At 38.5% G+C, this 15,020-nt stretch overlaps 1 long non-coding RNA gene across 1 annotated transcript; it reads right to left on the bottom strand.

Annotated features, from left to right (window-relative positions):
* Positions 1-1,103: 1,103 nt before the first annotated feature.
* Positions 1,104-14,078, bottom strand: LOC148822559 (uncharacterized). The gene is made up of 3 exons (XR_016093873.1): positions 13,948-14,078; positions 11,314-11,492; positions 1,104-1,140 (listed from the first exon to the last, which is right to left on the bottom strand). It is a non-coding gene; the product is annotated as an uncharacterized LOC148822559 (long non-coding RNA).
* Positions 14,079-15,020: the final 942 nt, after the last annotated feature.

Below are 15,020 nucleotides of genomic sequence, written 5' to 3'. Positions count from 1 at the left end.
GATTTCGGGCTTGTGTGCCCTGGGGTTGTTTGAGGGTTTAATGTGGTGTGGAGAGAGGAGACGACTGTGGCCCTCAAGGGCTGAGACACTCTCACACAAGCGTGTCTCCAACCCCCTGCTCTCCCCTCTGCTCCCTGACCGTGAGGCGACAGAGAGCATGTGACCTCCACCAAGTATGATATATCACATACCATAACACATAGTATCGTGCAAGCATTACAAAGAGCTGTTTCATGTGCAATGTGCACCCATGCCCTGTGTGGCAATCAATACGTAAGAAAGCCTAGTCTGATTGCTTCAGTTTTAAAACTGAAGGAATGCCACTATAAATCAACTTTAGGTGAAAACTAGACCGCCATAAGGGAATTTCTCATATCTAATTTAGCAGAACTTTCAGCCAATCGAAGAACAGACAATATCTAATGGCCTGGAAGCTCATGCTAAAACTTCTATTCCTCTCAGAGTCTGGATGTGTTTATAGTGACAGAAGAATTATAAGCCCAAAATGTATCTATTACTTTGGATGAATGTGGGCGTATAGTATAGACAAATATATATATATAAATGTTGAACGCACTGTTATATTTTAACTGAGCTATTCAACTAGGGATTGATGTGTCCTTGCCAAGTTTTGAGCGGACTATTCACAAACCAGCTTAAGCACAAAATGTGAGAAGTGTGCTTCACATTGCTGCAGGGTATTAGTTTACATGTCGGTAAAATAAGTGAAAATGAAAATTTTGTGAATTCTCACTATTGTGATCATATGCTACATTTCACAATATATACTTTTTTTGTTAACAATGGACAGAAATTTGATTTCTGGTTACATTCAAGGTATAGGAGAATATACTTTTTGACTTTAGATGTATATGCATGGACTGTTGAAGATACAATGATATTTTTCTGCCTAGAACAAAGACCTACAGTAGTAACAATCTGAGTGAGGAGTTCAAAACTTTCAAAAGGGATAAAGAAATGTGACCAAACCTTTTCTTCAATCTTGATAAAGGCTCTTTTCAGAAGGGTCAAACGGACACCAAGCGGAGAGAATTTCATGGCATCGTTGTACAGCAAAACATGTTGTGGGGACTGGGTCCTTCAGAGCATTCAAGAAGACTCTTCCTTGCAGTTCTTGAACTATTAAAAAGAGTCAGAGGAGCAAGAAGGCTTATTCTGATTTATACCCTTTCCAGTGCACTTAAAATATAACACCGTGAGATTTGTTTCTTAATTTGAAAATTAGCATTTGATTTGATTTGCAACTCTTCTGTTTCGCAGATGCACAGCAGTCATCTGTCTCTGCCTATGGCCATTTAATGTGCTGTGGTTTGGTCATGCCAGTAGATGGAAACTTACAAGCAAGCACTGTTGGTGGTATTGCATTAGCTGAAAGACAGCCTGGTCTCTTCTGTTTGACTTTGAAGCGGGAAGAACACGGCTCTAGTAGTGACTTCATGACAGCTTCTCACGTCTCCACAAACAAACCCTCAGGACCCTTTCCTTCAGACAGAACTGAGGGTAAAGGCCTGTTTGTTTTTCACTGCACGGGGAGTTCTTGTTATGTGCATGAAATCCACATCCATTGGAATTATCAAATACTATTGATTATGCTCCCAGTGAATCTTGTCATTTGTAAAACAGGAATGTTTTTAAATTATTGGAGAGTAATTGCCGTTTTAATGCAGGGCTACCAAGAGAAAATAGACAGGATTAAAGCTTGATAACTTTGTCGTGTTGAAGAAAAAAACTTCACCAATACAAGGATACAATTTTATACTGTTCACTGAGTTAGAATTAAAACGTGTAAAAATACAGGCACCTTGCTCTTATCCTTCGGTACAAAATAGTAAATAATTGAATATTTACAGAAATCAGATGAAAATGGTGAATGAAGGATACTGATCCTTTATATTTAATTTTTCAGAATGTTGCCCCTTTGATTTTGGCAGACTCAACATGCATTTGTTTTTCAAAAATGTACTTTTTTAATCACCTGAGATTGAAGAAAGTTAACAATAGATACACAACGTTTATTGCCCATTTTGGGTGAGGAAGTTATCAGGTTTTGTGTGCAAATTAATTGACAGAATTACACAGTTTCATGGAGAAAATGTTCAAGTGTACAAGATAATAAATATACTGTACTCTGCAAAAAGCTGCATTTCTTTGTACTGTATTATGCAAATTCATCCCATAGATACAAACACACAGAATGGGGCCACAGATGAGGCCTGTTCTTCTGCTGTTGAGAATGACAATGAGGATATTTCTTTCATACGTGTTTGGTTAATTTCATAGCCTCACACATGTATCAGTATTTCCCGGCGCAGTACTTTTTTATAGAAATTCATGGGAAATGTTTTATCTGAAAATAAAGGAATTTGGTATCTGCCCAGATGCAAAGCTTTCAGCATAGTTTCCTTCATGCCAAGCTGATGGTGGCATTTTTGGCATAGACAAATTCTTAGTAATAGCCTTAACCTAAAAACAAAACCCAGGAAAGATGCCCATCATCTGTGAGGTGGTGTTGTAGGAAATATTTCTGTTGTTAGCTCAGCTTGTGGCCACACTGAGAGAATTTGTTTTCTAACCAAATAAATGACCGATTCTAATGTATGTGAAAGGCATAGCATTGGACCTGGGGTGAGGTCTAGCGGACTGCTGACGTTTTGAAAACGGCAGTTTAGGAGTAACTTTCAGGCCATAAAATAGTGAAGATTCATTTGACTATCTGCTGTTAGCGAGAGGAAAGAAACACATGTTTCTAGTTTCTGTGTATTTGGTTGGCATCCACGCTTTTTTAAGTTCTAAGAAAAACAAGCGTTGGTGTTCATTTGTTATTGTTAAGAACATCAGCAGTAACAAAAAGACAGAATTACTTTATACTTAAAATAGCAAAATACTCCCACATGAAAAAGAATGAATACCAGCATTGCATGGTACTGAAATTAAGGCATGTTTTTCTTGAAAAATAAAAATTGTATCTCAAGACTATTGCATAACAGTTCCAATCCAACAAAAGAATAGAAATTCAAACAGCCACACTGTGCACATGGATGCCATAGCAGCCAAATATGGTGCAGTCATATTTCTCAACTACCTTTCAAAGCAACACAGATTTCCTGGGTGATTCATCACTATTCCCCAGGCAGGCAGATGCTAATATACTGAGGAGTAACTACTGTACAACTGGGGTTCAATGAATCAGACGTTCTGTGCTCTCACGAGCAGCAGAAGACACACGATGGGAAACTCAAAGCATGAATCGAGCTGGAGACGTAATAACAGTGAAGCCGATGAACACAAGCCCCCGCATGTTAATTATAATGCATCTCGGCCATGATACCAACATTAACTTTCACGCTGAGTCACAAAGTATATTGAAATGATATGATTTAACACCAAGGTGAAAGCCAGCATTAGGAGACATGAAAAGTGATCTGATAAGTAGTAAAATCAATTAACTAAGGGAAATAAGAACAGCCATTATCTAAATCTGCAAAACACAATAATGCAATAATTACCTGCAATTTAACCATCCATTATCTAAAACTAAAGGAACCCTGCTGGTATTCAGATTCATAGCAAAGCGTAATTTGTGAAAATTAACATGAATTTAAAGGCTAATTTTATTAAAATAATATCAATATTTGTAATGCTTTAATCTGAGCTCCAGATATTATCCATCAGTATTAGTGCACAAATGAGTATTAGAAGATTATTTTACTACAAATACTTAGTAATTGTAGACTTAATACCTGTTTTTTGTTATATGCTTTCAAAAATGAGACTTCTCAAAAAAAAACGACTGAAGGAGAATAAAAAATACAAATACAAGCTACCTATGGCCAGAGAGAAATTCTTTCATGTTGTATTCCTTTGATATTGTTTCTGCTGCCAGGGGACAATTTTATATCGGCTACATTCACACCCATTTACTTAGCAGGATATAAAAGATAACTGTATCAGGGAGGGACATATATTAATTGTGCACAAGCTGTGTCCCGTTTCTCTGACATGTTTATTACTGGGAAGAAACACATGCTGTCAATGATCACTTATTCTTAAGGTATCAGTTATCTCAACATTAAGCTCCATTAGTGTTCTAGAAACCAATTCAATTAGCTGTCTCGGAGGGTTTAGAGCCTGCCATTTATTCCCCGACTTAAACCATCAATCAGAGCAAAATGACTGTGCGGCTGTCAAGGCAAAAGGCAGAGTGAACCCATCCCCGGCCTTTATGCCACAAGGATACAAGGCACCGACACAGCTCTGCGAAGACGAGAGTGGCAGCGACAGAGGTTTAGCGGTATCTGCCTGGCATCTACGGGATCCGGCCTTCTCAAGAGATCAAGATAGCAGCGATTGAGTTTGCTCACTGAGGCACACAAAGTGGGATTACAGCAGGAGCAAGGCTGCACCGCCCTGTCAATGGAACAATATCTTCTGTGGAGACACCTTGTTCTCCCTGGAAAAGGCCCTTATTAACAGCTGCTGCGCTTTGTGTGTAATCTGCAGCGTTGTAACGCGCCTCCCAGTCCACACTCTCCCCCCCCCCCACCACTCCTCCCTACCACTCCTCCCCCGCCCCTTCTATTGTGGACCTTGACTTTCAAATCCCTTCGGATTTGGAGAGCAGGCACACAAAAAAAAAAAAGCTGCGTAACATGAGTTGGTTCAAAGGTCGCCAGCCCTGATCTTATACAAATACTGTATCCCGCCACTGTAGCTAGTCAGAAAGGGGGTGAAGAGTGTTCTTTCGCCTGGTCTAAATAGAGAGCGGTAATATTATGTGCTAGGAGACGGGCAGCTGACAGGCCGTGCAAGTTTCAGTTGGCCCAGTTACATGAACTGTTGCCTTTGCTCACTGGCTTCCGCTAAGTCAACAAGGAAACCAGGCAGTTGCTCCTGAGTTACTAGGAAGCCTTTCTGTGGAGCGCAACATCTCCACATCAAATCCGCCATTTAAACAGATCGCGTTCTCCACAAACTACCTGAATCACAATTCTAAAGCTTGAGATGCCGTTCTTAATGGGCCCATGGGGACTTATCCATTCTATTTTTTTTTTTTTAGAATAAAGTTCCGTTTAGCAGTAGGAAAAATGTCAACTGTATACACATTGCCTCGTTTCCAGGCGACTTTACTAAAGAAAAAAAATGAACGATGTCCAAAAAATGGTTTCATAGCAAATATCTATTATATATTCTTTTTTTTGTAACAAATGCCATTGTGCCACAACTAAGTAACCGTAATACAACAGAATTTTTATTTGTGAAAATAGTTCAAAGAAAAAATCAAAATGAATATCTGACCACTTTGTTCTGGTACGTGACACTTGTATCTTTATACCATTTTGCCTAAAACAGAGAAGAAACGTTTTGTAAATGGTAAGAGATGCCTGTATTTAACGCATTGTGATGTTCAAATAAAGTCTGCTTGGTCAAAAGAAAACATTATTTGAAACACTCTGTTTATGAATTGCTCTAAGAAGCTAGCAACTTGCACCTTCTAACATGAAAAGTGATCTGATAAGCAGTAAAATCAATCTTTTCATTTAATTTCCTCTAGCTTGTGTACAGCCATATCTTTGTTATTTCTCTCCTCATCTGCGCCCTTGTGCTAATAAAGAAGAGGTGTTTTTTTTTTACTTTGTTCATTTTAAAATAAAAATGGATGTGCATTTAGTTGATTGGAGTTACAGTGCTTTCAAAACACAGCTGTGATTGTAGGTCTTGTAATTGTCCCTGCTTAATGAGGAGCTTACTTTGAAGTTGGGAGACAGGTTAAGACACCTGCCACCACCCTTCGTAATGTAAAAATGAGGTCTGAACCCTGCCTTGTTTCCACTCCTCTAATCCTCATAATACCGCTCCTGGCACAGATGCTTCTGCCCTTCTCTTTACAGCACTGGATAAGCTTTATTTTAAGAGAGCGGTTTTCTCTCTGAGAGTGTCAGGAGGTTGGTGCTTAACAGTTATTACGTCTAGCAGAGCTCCAGATACCAACCACCGGCTAGTGGTTTTTTTCCCCCACACTGTCATGTTGTTGGAAGAAGTGGGAAATGTTATGGTTATTATTAATAATTTACTCATAATAACATATAACAAATGAGATTTTTACAAGGTGTTCACTGGTCAGAATCATAATAACGAATAAATATACCTCTCGGGTTAATGTCTCCAGTAACCTTTACTGAATGTTCACCTTGTTTAAAAAAGGGCTATTGCTGAGGCTGTTACTCACACCATATATCAATTAATCATGAAACTAATCTAGTTCTGGTAAACAATTCATGTAAAGCTCTTAGCTTAATTACACGTTTCATAAATGTCATTAATTTTGAGCTATCATCGGGGTTTATTGCTGCTGAGGTTTTTATTACTGCTCCTAGCGCTGAATATGAATAAGAGTCACCGTAGAGTATATGCTGTTCTTTGTTCGTGGTGACAATAACGGCCTTGGAAAAGAGCTGGCTGTCTGTACTACTGACTTCCGTTCCAGTTGTGAGAGCTGTGATGAGGACATGATTGGCTTAACTCAGTGTGGAAAGATTGTTTCCTTAGGCCCTGTGTTATAATTTCCTGTCTTGTAATTATCTCTTCCACATGATTACACCAATGTGCACAGCATGCAGTCATATGATGAGCTTATTCCTCTGGACATGCCTCCTTGTCCAATCACAAGATGTGCAGCCCTCACCCTCAAAGGTTAGGTGTGAGAAATGCAAAAGGACAGTTTAAGTGAGAGCTGCTGCGTGGATGACTGAACTCTTTTCATTCTACCAAACGTTCAATCTGGAAGAGATGACGCTTTTCAAATCTTTAAATGCTGAGGTGAATTCTTGGAGACACGACTCCCACTGGTTCCTGTACAAATTTAATCAGCAGTTCGTTTTAAGTTTCCTTAAATAGCAGAAATGAATTTGATCAAACACCAATCGATTACAGAAATGCAAACGACATGACAGACAAAAAGGTTCATTTGCACCGACAGACTATGTAGTAATAGCTTTGAATTTCTGATAAAAAAAAGTTGCTGAAAAGATATAAATTCAATGGTATCGAATTAAAAGTAATGAAATGGAAACAGTCAGCTCTTGTCCTTCTAATATTGTAGAACTCTTGACCCCACGAATGGTCAGTTATCTGGTCTATCCATTTTTTAAATATTTAACTTGTTAATAAAGGCCCTAATACTTTATTAACTTTATTAAAGGTCCTAATACTCCGGCATTTACTGTTGACAACTGATTGAACTACTGAGGCATGAGAATAGCTATAAAGAGCCGTAAAGGTACAGTATTGTGATACACTCGCACAATACCTTTATGGGGGGAAAAAAACTTGAGCCTGAACAGTTTTACAGCTGCAAGTGCTGAAGAGTGACATTTTCCGAATAATTTTGAGTTGCTCCTGTACTTCTCATATAACCGAAAAAGGAAACATTTGGTCAGCAGAGCAGAAATTCAAAAAAACACAATCTGGGAAAATTAATGTAGAAGGTAAACAGAATGCAGAATTATAACAATGAGCAAGAGTGAATAAGAGTGTGAACCAGGCTGTAAAACCTCAGTTCTACATATTCTGTTGGTGAGTGAAAGGTTATTCTGAAGGAAATTTAGAGAAAAAAATAATGCCATTCTTGCATGTTTTTTTTAATGCTAGATGAGCATTAAGTCCCATTCACTCACCTGTCCCAGAGGTGGAATCCATTAAGACTGTGGTCGGATCTTTACTCAGGTTGATATTTCACACGCCACTCGCTTTGTCAAAATGCTAAACAGATGGGCCACAAGGAAGATCACAGTGGAGAGGAGGCCATTCGGCTTCAACCAGATGGCTGGGCAGCTTGTTCCACGCTCCCACAACCTTTTGGGTAAAGAAGTGCCTCCTCCCTTCCTTCGTGTCTCGTGGTTCATTTTGATGAACGTATTTGTATTAACAGTTCAGAAAAGCCAGGACTAGTCAAGTCGTTAAATTATTCATTTAATGAAATATTTTGCCAAAATATTGATATTCGCAATCCTTCTATAGAATAATTAGTAATCCATTTTTGAACATGAATCCTAAAAGAAATATTAATTTTTGATCTGTTCTTTTTAACGAATCAGTACAGATACTGTAGGTACTTAGTACCGATATATTTATAACAAAGTAAAAACAGCATGTGAAATATTTCACATTTACAATAATATGACAAAACTGTTCATGCTGATGTGCAGTATCTGGCATCTGATTTAATTAGTATATGTCACCTTTTAGAAAGCAGAAGTGCAGATGTGTAATTCTTACCGATACTTAAACAGATTGTTATGATTTTGAAAGTTCATGCTCAAAATGAAGTGCGCTCAGTAAAGGCTGTATAACCAGCGCTTCCAGTCATGGGTCAAGATCTGGTGGACTGCATGGAGCACTACTGATTTTTGTTTGAACCCCTTTAGGGGTTTAGCACTAAATCCTTGTCCTTCAGTTTACTGTGTCAGGAACATAGCTGGATCAATGCAGCCTTGTTATGGTATGCCATACTGTTAGGCTAGATAAGACGGCAAAATTTTAAAACCGAAGAGAGGAGACGAGGATATTGAAATTTCAGCCACTTCAGTCCTGGTAACTCACTAATTCCGAGAAATATTTTGCTAAGCCTCTTACTGACAGATATACCTGATCCAGTATTGGAGGAATCTGGAAAGCCAATTATTTTAATTAGCGTACAGTGCTGGAACTGGCCAAGACTAAATGGAAAACCCATGGTGTATGACTTCTTTTGAGCTGCTTACACACTTGAAGAAGCTTTCTGTCACCTGTCAGCACTTCCAAGTTTAATCTCTGTGATTCTGCAGGTATTATAAAATTATAAGGGGACCCAGAAAAAGTAAGGACACACCAAGCGTGACAAAAAAAGACGCAGTTGAGACGTTGGAAAAAATGTGGTCTATGTTTTATGTAATTTAATGACAAGGGCTTGTTTGAAGGGGTGTTTTGAAAAGAACAATATTTTGTTCAAGAGACCCATTCACTTTTTGCTCTATTATAAGAAGTATTTAGTGAAAGAGGCTCATCTCTGGACGGGGGCTGATTACCAATATTGTAACATCTATTCCGGTTGTCTCCCTTTTTAAAGGGCAAGTTAATCAAAGTATCCTTGCAATGCATTGTTTGTGTGCGATGCATCCTCTAGAAACCAGTGAAAAAAGCAAGGATCTGTGCCGCATAAAGAATACCATGAGCCAAGTATGGTGACTTGTCTCCTTGTCTGCAGTCATCTCTGATTTAATTAAGGCATGGGGACAATGTAACCCTGTCAATTATAATATTTAAGGCAGGTAGACTGAGCAGAAATAATTAAAGAAAAGAAAGCACAGAGTCTTAGTGACTCATATTAATCAATGCCCATTGATCGTGAACAGACTGCATACACTTCAAAATATGCATGCATTAAATACTCTAATTAACAGTGTACTCAATACAGTACACCATCATCTAATATACACAACGCATTCAAGAATTAGCTGGGTGGATAATAAGTTTCAATATGGTTATGCAGTTAATCCCTTTTCAGATTGAATTAATTGTGCTGCGAAGCTGTGTAGTAAATCATGGTATAAATATTTGCACAATCCTTCCTGTAGTTAACAATTTGAATTTCAGGCATATCTGTTACAAGTGTAGATAAAATACTTTGTAACCCATCATTTATCAGAAAGACACTCATTCCTGGTAAGGACCATAGAGTCTCTCCTGGAGGGACAGGGCACAGGGGGGAGGGTTGTGACATTAGTGCACAGGAGGACAAACACTCACGCACAAACCCACAGGGACAATCTAGAGACACCAGTTCATCTACTGGCCAGAGCTGAAACCAGAACACAACAAGAATCCATGCGAACTTAGAAGGAAACATGGAAACTTCACGATCAAATTCGTGTCCCAAGAGCTGCCAAGTCGAAGCACAAACTTGCACATCACTTTCCTCCCACTCCAGAGCTCCGTGTGCTAATTTCTGAATATGCTTTGTTTCGGATGCTGATTTCTGCACAATGAAAATCGCACACCTCAGGAAAGTTGCAGGCAGAATAATGGTAAAATACATTGATTGAAAAAGAAGAGGCAGAAAAAGGTTTTCTGAGGAAATCAATTGATCAACCACATTGAATGTTTTGCAAAACCAATAATAATTATATTTAAAAAGACTTCTGTACTGAAGATAACTTCTTGCTTCAAACTGTAGATTTTAGAATTGATCTGTCATTGAATCAGGCAAGTCAATTGAGAACAAAAATGTATTTGCAATGATGACCCGGAGAGATACTCTGTTTACTCTGCAAATCATTTTTTTACTGGAGCAACCTGAGTAACATGTTTTGTTTTTGGGAGCTCAGCAGAGCACCAAGTGAGATTTAAACCCCCAACTTTCCAGAAATAAGTCCAAAGCCCTAATCACTGCCCCCCATTCTTAATGAAGTGATACATTTTTGTGCATTTTTTAATATGGGCTGTCAGCTAAGTTTCTTTTTTTACTTTCCTGAAAAAAAAATGTAACCTTAATTCCCTTTAATTGATCTGGCTGAATCTTTCAGCAGCTGGACAATGAACCGTAAAAGAAAGAGGCCACGTGCTCCTTTCTGCTAATTAACAGCAATTAAGGTCAAATGTCAGGCTTTACCAAACACACAGCTTGGTCTCCTAACTAGCCTTCTGCAGAAATTCTGAATGTCCAGACAGGGACTTCATAAATATATTCAGAACAATTCCAGGTTGAATTTTTGGATCACTATACATGGGAATTGTGGTACATAGGAAAACTGTCCCTTATAATCTACCAGTCTGTTTGATGTAGAAGTGTGTGTGAGCACAATATTTTAACTTATTAAGTTATTTTTTGTTATTTTGTGCTTTTTTGTGTAGTGGGGGGGGGGTCACTATTCATTAGGTTAACATTAAAGCTTCCAAGATAAAAAAACAATACATTATTAAAGCTGTCGTTATGAGTTAGCATAAGAAAATTAACCTTTTTTAACACGAGTTTTCAATATCTAAACCTAGGGAATGTATGTGTTCAAAGAAGAGACTGTGGAGAGCAGTAAAACTAAATTGGGAAACACACCCCTACACAGTTTAAAGTCTCTGTAGGCCGCTGCGCTTCTTAGCAAAGAAACTTCAAAAAAGAAGTTTATATTAATACTCCTTACAGGTACAGACTAACTAATATAATAGCTTCTTTCAACACCTTTGTAACACCAAATGCTGCAGCAATCTTTCAGCAGCTCTGCTCCCTGCTAACAGCACGTACCGAGCTGAGCTTTCAATTACCTGTTTATTATTATAGGATGCCTGGGGGCTCAGTGCTGATAGCCACATGCCAATATTGTTCTGGACATTTCTGTGGGAAGCTGTCCGTAAGTCCAGAGGTCTGCGAGAGTGCCGACAGATGCTTGTCACTCAGAAAGAAACTCTAAATCATTGCAGTGTCCACATCCCAACGGCAGCAACTGGACCATGTTTCACGGAGGAGAAAAAAAAGCAAGAGAAAAAAAAAACAAGTTAAAAGAAGACCACGCTTCCCACCTCATTTCTTGTGCTCAGAATTCTTCACTTTCAAATCTTTCATCTACAGGTACATCTGTATGTATGATGTTACACCTCTATATATACCCCTACGTAAACCCTACAATACATATAAATGTGATATTTTGAGGGAATACTATAAAATAAAAATGAGAAGCCATGTTAGGAATAACAGAACACTGATAAGTAAGGCTTATACTGTAATGCCAGTTCTTTTACAGAGTAGATTTAGATCAATTCCAAAAGCTGCACTATCCAGAGGGGCATCTGAGAGGGACTTCCTCCTTGTGGAAGAGCACAATCTGTTACACAGCTCAGCACAGCCAGAGGAAGACAGCAGTGCCAGAAGCAAGGAGTCAAGAAGCCTGTAAGAGGGAGTCAAACTTGGAGTGCCAGGTGGAGAGATCGCTCTGTGTAGAATCATGGCACAGTTTGCCAAGGGGTTCAATCTCACCAGTTTACCCAAATTACTCTTAGCTACTTAATTCTCATGTGGTCTCCAATCCCCAGCTTGGATAATGGTAACATCCTTGGTACTGTATGTCTTTGCTCTTGCCTCAACAATCAGTTTGTCATTTTGTACTTTTGGAAACAAATGCTTAATGCCCGGCATTCCATACTGTAACTCTTGAAATCCCACTGTGATTTACTGTGCTTCACTTTCAAGAATAACGGAATAAAATGTAACTTGGATTCTTTCAGTTGACTGAAATGAGCTGGCATTTTACAAATGCATTACAATTTCTTTTTTGGGGAGGGGGCAACCACGTATACAGTGTTTTACTATTTTGGATGATCATTTTTTTAGACACTTGGCTTTTGGAAGACAGAAGAGAAGTGACAGCACATCAAGGGAATCTCACGCCAAGTTAAAAGCCGTGTGTGTGTGTGTGCCAGGGATTTTAAGCCAACGTTTAGCAACAGAGGCCAGCTCTCAGCTGCACACTTCTCCAACTCCTCAACTCCGAGCTTTCGCTCCACATAATGGCTTCCATCTGCCAATGTGCTTGTAGAGATATTGTTAGCATTCCATTTGCTATTTACATTTTCTGCTTGACATAATTGAAGAATGGATGCTCTTATGAAAATTAAACTTGTGGTCCTCCTGGGCTACTGTAACCCTGTTAAAATGTAATGAGATTCTTTATGCGTCTTCTTGTGATTTTTTATTAAATAGAATATCAGTATGACTAATTCCCCTGGCCTAAATGTAGACTGGGACACAACATTATTGATAGGGCAGAGCGTAAGTGGCCTTCCATACTCAGCCTCTAATGGCCTAATAATGCATTATACTTGTATCAGAAGGCCTGTGGCTTGCAGTGCTTATTGTCATTATTGAAAACACCTGGATGAACCATTCATCAAGGTTAAATCAAGAGGACCCATTTGTTCATTAGCCTGTCAGTAAACATCTTTATTTAGTTTGCTGTCCAAGGCAGGCACAGCACAAGAATTCCAAATAGCAGATGCATTCAAGACTTCTAGTGAATGCTGTTTTTACATTCTGGTACTTAACATTGTCACTTGCGAGACACGATAAAGCGAAATGGATTATTATTGTTCCCGGAACAGTAGCTTGGACTTTATTTATTTACACTCCAGACTGGTCTTTTTAATAATTGTTTATGCAAAGAGCTGAGGCTTTTCTAATATTGTTTTTTAATAACGAATATTACCGTTTCTGTTTCCCTATCATGATTCGACTCTGTGGGGGGACGTCTTTGGGTTGTTTGAGTTGGAAATGAGAAATGCACACAAAAAAATGCAAACGTAGAAAACATAAGTTGGCATCCTTGAACAGCGCAGTTTTGCTGTTTGTGGCGTGTTACTCGATCGAACGTGGAAAGTTTGGCTGAACTTTCAAATCCTGAAAATGAAAAAACATATATTCCCAGAACATTTCCATTCATGTCCTGTTGTCTGACATGGAGAATCAAGTGCCTCATAGGTGCAAATGTCATTAAAGACACCATTTCTGTTCACTCTCTACAATGTGTGATTATACCTAAACCAAATGCACTTCATGCGTCTTGTCACATACTGTACCCTGTTCACTATCAACGTGATTAATCAGAATATGTCTGCTTGCAATTATATTATTGAAACAGATAAGGGTTTTATACATGTAGAAGATGTATATTGGACTGAATATACATGTACTGTATATGCTTATGTTTTTTTTACACATTTACTGTGTATTGGGTCTATGAATAGTACGTGTATATAAGTACCTCTTGACCAACCAGTTCATCTTCCACTGCCGACATCAAGCACTTTCATTAAAATAAATGGAACTTGTGGGTGTTGGCAGGGACCCTGTAAACAACCATTTATAGGGGCTTTCAGTTAAGATGGAATAAGGTGCAATATTCTTACCTGGAATTGCAGCCATGTGCTAGTTTCCATCTTCTTGTCGTCTTCTGCTCAACTATGTAGCCACGTCAAATTTCACATAGATGATTGTGGCCTCCTGTTGTTCCAGTACTATTATTAGATGCGGGACTACAGCATTGCCATATTGCAGCTGCTGTTGGAGGAAGAAAAGAGATGACTGACAAACTGACAAGGCTGATCTTGACAGCAGTTTTTAAAAACCTGCCCGATGTCAATTAAAAAGTGTGAAACTTTTTTTTAATCAATATATATCTTTCTCTATTATTATCTTAATGACCAGTCTTAGCATTGCTTTCCATACTTATTATTGAGAATACGAACATTTGGAAGGAAGGATATTTGCGGCTTCTCAGTGTATTTTGAGGATTATTATTGATATCCTTGGCTGTAGCTTCTTTTGCTTGGAACTCACATTTTTTTAACAGATATCACCCTGTTTAAAGAATTTTCTTACCACCTGAATGGTGTTTGAATGTTTTTTACATGATAACATGATAGGTGAAAAGTCCATCCATCCAACTTTGTTTTATACAGTGGCTTTCAAAGGATGCCTCTTTCACAAAGCACTATGTATTAAACAATTCCAATGCACAGAAAAACCCATAAAACATGATCAGATACATATACAGTATGTGAGGCTACTGACTGTTCACACACCCCAGTGCACTTAAATTTCCATACGTATTTGTATGTAGAGTTATGAACAACTATAAAATCCAATAATCCATCCCTAGCCAATAACTAGGGTAAATAAATCTAGGGTCTTATACACAATGAACTAACGCAAGAAATATTTTTTTCTTTTTTCTATTCCTCCCCTCCAATTTTCTCTCATATGCCTTTTTATCATCAGCTGGTAAGATGAATGCGTATTTGTGGAGGGGCTGATTTCCCGAGTAAGACGTTAATAATGAAGACGGACTGCCTCATCAATCAAAGTGCTTTCCAAAAGGACCCGCAATTGTGGTTTTATTTACCAAAACAGCTGGTGAAATCAATTCCCTTTTTATCAGCGATAATTCTTTGTTCAAGTACTGCAGCAACTGTGGCACACA

This window comes from Atractosteus spatula, chromosome 12 (genome assembly GCF_055471065.1).
Source record: "Atractosteus spatula isolate fAtrSpa1 chromosome 12, fAtrSpa1.hap1, whole genome shotgun sequence".
NCBI classification, from domain to species: domain Eukaryota; kingdom Metazoa; phylum Chordata; class Actinopteri; order Semionotiformes; family Lepisosteidae; genus Atractosteus; species Atractosteus spatula.
The sequence above is the reverse complement of the archived record's forward strand: the minus strand, read 5'-3'. Positions and strand labels throughout refer to the sequence as shown.